The following is a 7500-nucleotide window of genomic DNA, read 5'->3' as shown; positions in this document are numbered from 1 at the left end:
TTTCTGACGAGCTCCGGAAGAGAGAGAGAGAGAGAGAGAGAGAGAGAGAGAGAGAGAGAGAGAGAGAGAGAGAGAGAGAGAGAGAGAGAGAGAGAGAGAGAGAGAGAGAGAGAGAGAGAGAGAGAGAGAGAGAGAGAGAGAGAGAGAGAGAGAGAGAGAGAGAGAGAGACAGAGAGAGACACAGAGAGAGAGAGAGATGATGATGATGAATAGAAAGCGATAAGAATCGGAATATCTTGAATATAATTTTTTTTTTAAATTCCCTTTTGTGTCTTCTTGATTGACCGGATCTTGACCGGCTCTTGGCCGGCTCTTGGCCGGGCCTTGGCCGGGCCTTGGCCGGGATTTGGCCGGGGAAAAAGGACAGGAAGATCGACTGATCCTCTCATATCTCTCTCATATTTTCTCATTTCTCGACCTCTCCATTCCCCATCTCTCTCTCTTTCTATCTCATTCTCTCCCTCTCCCCCAACCCTACCTCTCCCACCACGGATCCCAACGGAGAGGGATACAAGGAAGGGAAGTAGGGATAGAGCTATGAGACAGGAGAGAGAGAGAGAGAGAGACCCGGGCGCAGCCGGCTAAAAGGCCAATCATGAACGATAACAGGAGTGAGAAATGTGGCTTTCGAAAATCTTTTGATAACATGAGGTTATGAAAAGATTTCCATTTCCCCAGCTCCCATGCACTCACGCACTCTCCCCAGCGCTCACGCAATCTCCCATGCACTCACGCACTCTCCCCAGCGCTCAAGCACTCTCCCCAGCGCTCAAGCACTCTCCCAGCGCCCACGCATGTAGAGCAAAAAGTGTACCTTTTCCCTCAAGTCAAGTCACGATATATGTGTGTGTGTGAGTTGTGATATCGCCTTCCTTGCTCGAGCTGCTTCGTGACTATCAGGGGGTCCCGGCCGCTGCTTGAGTGACAGCTATCCACCTTGAGTAACAGCCATCCCACCTTGAGTAACAGCCACCCACCTTGAGTAACAGCCACCCACCTTGAGTAACAGCCACCCACCTTGAGTAACAGCCATCCCACCTTGAGTAACAGCCACCCACCTTGAGTAACAGCCATCCCACCTTGATTAACAGCCACCCACCTTGAGTAACAGCCACCCACCTTGAGTAACAGCCATCCCACCTTGAGTAACAGCCATCCCACCTTGAGTAACAGCCACCCACCTTGAGTAACAGCCACCCACCTTGAGTAACAGCCATCCCACCTTGAGTAACAGCCACCCACCTTGATTAACAGCCACCCACCTTGAGTAACAGCCATCCCACCTTGAGTAACAGCCATCCCACCTTGAGTAATAGCCATCCATGTCAAACTCCACTTTACTGCATATAGAGTAAGGGGTAAACTAATTAACTTTGGGAATATCCCGGCCCTGCACGAGCTTTAACGGGTGTAAACGTACCGGAACGTTTGGCGCAGTGAAAGGGTTAATGTCTTGTAATTACCTTATTGTCCTGTACTGCTGGTGTTTGGTCATACCCACCGCTGCCCGGGGGGCAGTATCAGCTGTACCCCAGGTAACTGTTTCTGATACACACACACGCACACACACACACCAGTTGATTGACAGTTGAGAGGCGGGACCAAAGAGCCAAAGCTCAGCCCCCGCAAGCACAATTAGGTGAGTACACACACTAATTGGCAATCTCTAACATTCTATTATAGTATCAGGGTACACCTCCCCGCACCCCCCGGGGAGGGGTACGAATGTCAGAGTAGATAAGGATCTACTCTGTACGAGTGGGCAGAGTAGATAAGTCCTTGTATAGTAGATAAGGACTTTCTATGACTCTAGACAAAGGTACAGCAATCAAATTTATGAAAATACACCTACATAAAAATACAAATTTATTAAATTACACAATTTAACAGCTAAAGACCGTCTAGTTCAAACGGTATTAAATATACAACCGTCTAGATCTTTTTTTTTTTTTAGGTTGACATGGGAATAGGTTGGTCAAAACCTGTTTTTTTTTGTTATACTTCAAAACGCCTCAAAGAAACATCTTCATTAAAACCATCAAACACGCATGACTTTCGAGGTAATTACGTCATATTAATTAGAGCAGCGGTTCATTATTGTTGGTGAGGCAATTACATATTAAACAGAGGTGCGGCCATACAGTGCTGTAATGACAGAGACCCAACTCAATACGAAGTGTCAATGAAGTAATTGACTGTTGGGCACTCTTTTGTGTGTGTGTGTGTGTGTGTGTGTATGTGTGTGTGTGAGTGCGTGTGTGTGTGTGTATGTTTGTGTGTGTGTGTGTACTCACCTAGTTGTGCTTGCGGGGGTTGAGCTCTGGCTCTTTGGTCTCGCCTCTCAACCGTCAATCAACAGGTGTACAGATTCCTGAGCCTATTGGGCTCTATCATATCTACACTTGAAACTGTGTATGGAGTCAGCCTCCATACACTTGTGGGAACCGACCTGTGAGATTTATATTTATTTAATTTATATGAATTTATATTTACGTTAATTTATATACTTCGATAGCAATTTGTATAATGATAAGTGGACTGTATTTCTGCAATAATCTCATAATCTCACAAATCGATCCTCTACACATTAGGGGGGGTTTAATAGTTTATATATATATGCAGCCAATCAAACTACAGAATTAACTACATACATTGAAGAGGTTCCTTATCTTATAGTACAGCAGATTAGTCCACCAGGTATAACTAGGGTGTAGACACCAAATTATCCTCTTTGAGGTAGCTTCCATATCACCCAGTAACTGGTGCACAAATCTTGCTTCCTCGTCTTGACCTGTCAAAAGGGCGCTAACTGTGAAGCCAGAAACCTATATATGACAAGTATTTCAGAGAAAACTGTACATGGAACATTAAAGACCTGGCTTAATTACCTTTAGTATGAGGCGATTTCGCGTTCTAACCGGCTAACCCTACCCAATGACATTAATGGCCACTAATGATAGATAATGGGTTTCGGAAAGAACACTTAACTTGAATTTGTAGACAGCGTGTTGATAATGGTACACTTCTGGTTTCCATAACACTACGTCCAAGTAAATTTAACAGGAGCCGAATTTGCTCCCGTGTGAGCCTCTGGTCTAGTATATAAACAATGGCTGCCCTCCTTCCTCCCTCTGACGCCTGGCTTACATTGTCCACATGTCAGAAAGTGATAGAAGGGTCACATTTACTCTACTTTAATATTGATAATTAAGTTAATTTATATAAGATGTTTTATGATGGTAAAGTCCAAAGACTAATGTATTTAAGAATAATTCCCATCATAATAGGTGGTGAATTATAATAGTATGTGGTGATGATATCCCGTTTTCTATAGACGGTAATTCCACTACAAGTTACGTTTTCTATGGGTAACTTGTTTATACAACACAGCTATTATCTGTATGATTATTAAATGGTGTCGGATTTTCCGACAACACTGATGTGTGTGTGTGTGTGCGTGTGTACTCACCTATATGTACTCACCTATATGTGCTTGCAGGATCGAGCATTGACTCTTGGATCCCGCCTTTCGAGCATCGGTTGTTTACAGCAATGACTCCTGTCCCATTTCCCTATCATACCTGGTTTTAAAATTATGAATAGTATTTGCTTCCACAACCTGTTCCTGAAGTGCATTCCATTTCCCCACTACTCTCACGCTAAAAGAAAACTTCCTTACATCTCTGTGACTCATCTGAGTTTCAAGCTTCCATCCATGTCCTCTCGTTCTGTTACTATTCCGTGTGAACATTTCGTCTATGTCCACTCTGTCAATTCCTCTGAGTATCTTATACGTTCCTATCATGTCCCCCCTCTCCCTTCTTCTTTCTAGTGTCGTAAGGCACAGTTCCCTCAGGCGCTCTTCATACCCCATCCCTCGTAGCTCTGGGACGAGTCTCGTTGCAAACCTCTGAACCTTTTCCAGTTTCCTTATATGCTTCTTCAGATGGGGACTCCATGATGAGGCGGCATACTCTAAGACTGGCCTTACGTAGGCAGTGTAAAGCGCCCTAAATGCCTCCTTACTTAGGTTTCTGAATGATGTTCTAACTTTTGCCAGTGTAGAGTACGCTGCTGTCGTTATCCTATTAATATGTGCCTCAGGAGATAGATTAGGTGTTACGTCCACCCCCAGGTCTCTTTCACGCGTCGTTACAGGTAGGCTGTTCCCCTTCATTGTGTACTGTCCCTTTGGTCTCCTATCTCCTAGTCCCATTTCCATAACTTTACATTTGCTCGTGTTGAATTCTAGTAGCCATTTCTCTGACCATCTCTGCAATCTGTTCAGGTCCTCTTGGAGGATCCTGCAATCCTCATCTGTCACAACTCTTCTCATCAACTTTGCATCATCCGCAAACATCGACATGTAGGACTGTGTGTGTGTGTGTGTGTGTGTGTGTGTGTGTGTGTGTGTGTGTGTGTGTGTGTGTGTGTGTGTGTGTGTGTGTGTGTGTGTGTGTGTGTGAGTGTGTGTGTGTGTGTGTGTGTGTGTGTGTGTGTGTGTGTGTGTGTGTGAGTGTGTGTGTGTGTGTGTGTGTGTGTGTGTGTGTGTGTGTGTGTGTGTGTGTGTGTGTGTGTGTGTGTGTGTGTGTGTGTGTGTGTGTGTGTGTGTGTGTGTGTGATGTTGTTAACTATATATTGTTCCTTATTATGTTTACTTCTAGTACAGTTTAGTACCTGTACTGTTAAGTACTTTCTCTGTCTAGTTTCTGTACTGTTTAGAACTTGTATTTATATAGAGAATATCATCTGTTTTTCAGTAGTGAATGTCTTTATTAAATTGTTCAACATGACGAGCTAAATACAGAATTGACGAAATGTTTCAGCTGAAACGCCATTCTCTCTCTCTCTCTCTCTCTCTTTCTCTCTCTCTCTCTCTCTCTCTCTCTCTCTCTCTCTCTCTCTCTCTCTCTCTCTCTCTTTCTCTTTCTCTCATTTAATCCATAATTACAATAGAGACACATGAACACGAGCCTTGAACCAGGGCCAGACTATGATAAACATGCTCTCATCAGCACTACACCAAGTTCCACACAATAGTGGCACCTCTCCCCCCAACTGGGCACTCACAGCAGACACCCCCCAGCACTAACAACGCTGTTACCCGGGTCAAAGTTCACGTCAACAGTGCCATTACGTGCTTGCTAGCAGGTGGGGGGAGGGGTGTTGTATGGGTAGGGGATGAGGGGGGAGGTGTTGTATGGGTAGGGGGATGAGGGGGGAGGTGTTGTATGGGTAGGGGGGATGAGGGGGGGAGGTGTTGTATGGGTAGGGGGATGAGGGGGGAGGTGTTGTATGGGTAGGGGGATGAGGGGGGAGGTGTTGTATGGGTAGGGGGGGGTGGGGGGGAGGTGTTGTATGGGTAGGGGGGGTGGGGGGGGGGAGGTGTTGTATGGGTAGGGGGGGGTGGGGGGGGGAGGTGTTGTATGGGTAGGGGGGGGGGTGGGGGGGAGATGTTGTATGGGTAGGTAGGAGGGGGGAGTGCTTGTTTCCCTACTCGCATATCTGATCAACCATAAGCTGATGTTAGAGAAAGGTCAGAGGTGTACCACCAGACTGGACCCAGAGCTGAGAGGTGTGAGTTAGGAGGAAAGGCTACCAGGAACTGAACCTCATGTCACTGGAAGAGGGAAGAGTTAGAGGAAACATGATTACCACCTACAAAATTTTCAGGGGAATTGATATAGTAGATAAGGACAAAATATTTAGCACAGGGGGGTGTGGGGGGTTTGTACATGAACAAGGGGACACAGGTGGGACACATAGTACCCAGATGATCTACAGAGATATTATAAATATATTTTTTCAGTTTCACGTTAGTTAACAAATGGAATGCATTAGACAGTGATGTGGTGGAGGCTGACTCCATACACAGTTTCAAGTGTAGATATGATAGAGCCCAATAGGCTCAGGAACCTGTACACCTGTAGATTGACAGTTCAGAGGCGGGATCAAACAGCCGAAGCTCAACCCCCGCAAGCACAGCTAGGTAAGTACACATATATACAAGTTCAGGAAAGGAACTTTCCCCAGAATGAGGACAATATCGTGAACTTTGAGCGTGAAACACCACAAGGAGCCAGCGACCATTGTGTCAAGATCACTGAACATGTTTCTGAAGTTCAAGCAGTGGTTCTAAGTTACGTGTTCAGGGAGAGTACACCAAGGAAGTTACCTGAGAGTAAGTACCTTCTTGAGATTATCTTGAGATGATATCGGGGCATAGCGTCCCCACGGCCCGGTCCTCGACCAGACCTCCTTTTTGTTACATATCCCCCAGGAAGCAGCCCATAGCAGCTGTCTAACTCCCAGGTACCTATTTACTGCTAGGTAACAGGGGCATTCAGGGTGAAAGATACATTTTTTTGCCCATTTGTTTCCTCCTCCGCCGGGGATCGAACCCGAAACCCTAGAACTACGAATCCGAAGCGCTGTCCACTCAGCTATCAGACGCCCAAAGTGTAGAGCAATGCAGAGGTCTGGGAAAAGATCCTCCAGGAAATAATTGATCAAATGGAAATGCAAAGTTGGTGAGATGATGTCGCTACCGAGAGTAGGGAAAAACACCCCCCCCCCTCAACCTCTCTCTCAACCCTTTCAACCTCTATCTTTCCCTCACCCCCCCCCCCCCTTACGACCCCTCTCTTTGTCCCTTAGCCTCGAGCCCACCAAACACACACCGAAACTACGACGTTGGTACAACGTTCGAACAAGTTTTAACACCACCTAACCAGTTATAACAACCAATATAGCAAGTTGTAACAACGTTCTAACTCGTCATAAACACGTTAAGCCAAGATGTAACAACTTTATTACAAGTTGTAACAAGCGGAAAATAGAGACAGTTTCGGTTTGTGTTTCCAGGGATCTCCCCATTTATGCAATATATATAAAGTCCAATAATCTGCGTATTCATGAACACAAGGGGAAAAGCGGGACCCAAGAGCCGAAGCTCAACCTTGCCCAAGCATAATTATGTGAAGACAATTAGGCGAGTACTTTTCTATGGTAGACTTATAACAGCTCAAGTGTAATGGTTTTGTAGAAGCTGTAGCATCTTGAGTCGGTCTTGAAAGTCCGTTTTCGATGCCACTCAAGAAGGTGTTGAACTCGGGCTCACCATAGCCTGTGCTACTTGGAACTATTGTTCAGAGTAGCTGAATCTTAAACAACAACAGGTGTTGAAAATAAACCTGATATTCTCGATTGTTTCAAGCGCGGGTTGGACATGTTTATGAGTGGGATTGGGTGGTTATAAATAGGAGCTGCCTCGTATGGGCCAATAGGCCTTCTGCAGTTGCCTTTGTTCTTATGTTCTTATTCTTTATTCATTTGCCTTTGCCACAAGAACATAAGAACAAAGGCAACTGCAGAAGGCCTATTGGCCAATACGAGGCAGCTTCTATCTATAACCACCCAATCCCACTCATATACATGTCCAACCCGCGCTTGAAACAATCGAGGGACCCCAACCTCCACAATGTTACGTGGAAATTGGTT

Source organism: Procambarus clarkii, chromosome 33, assembly GCF_040958095.1.
Source record: "Procambarus clarkii isolate CNS0578487 chromosome 33, FALCON_Pclarkii_2.0, whole genome shotgun sequence".
In the NCBI taxonomy this organism is placed as follows: domain Eukaryota; kingdom Metazoa; phylum Arthropoda; class Malacostraca; order Decapoda; family Cambaridae; genus Procambarus; species Procambarus clarkii.
The sequence above is the reverse complement of the archived record's forward strand: the minus strand, read 5'-3'. Positions refer to the sequence as shown.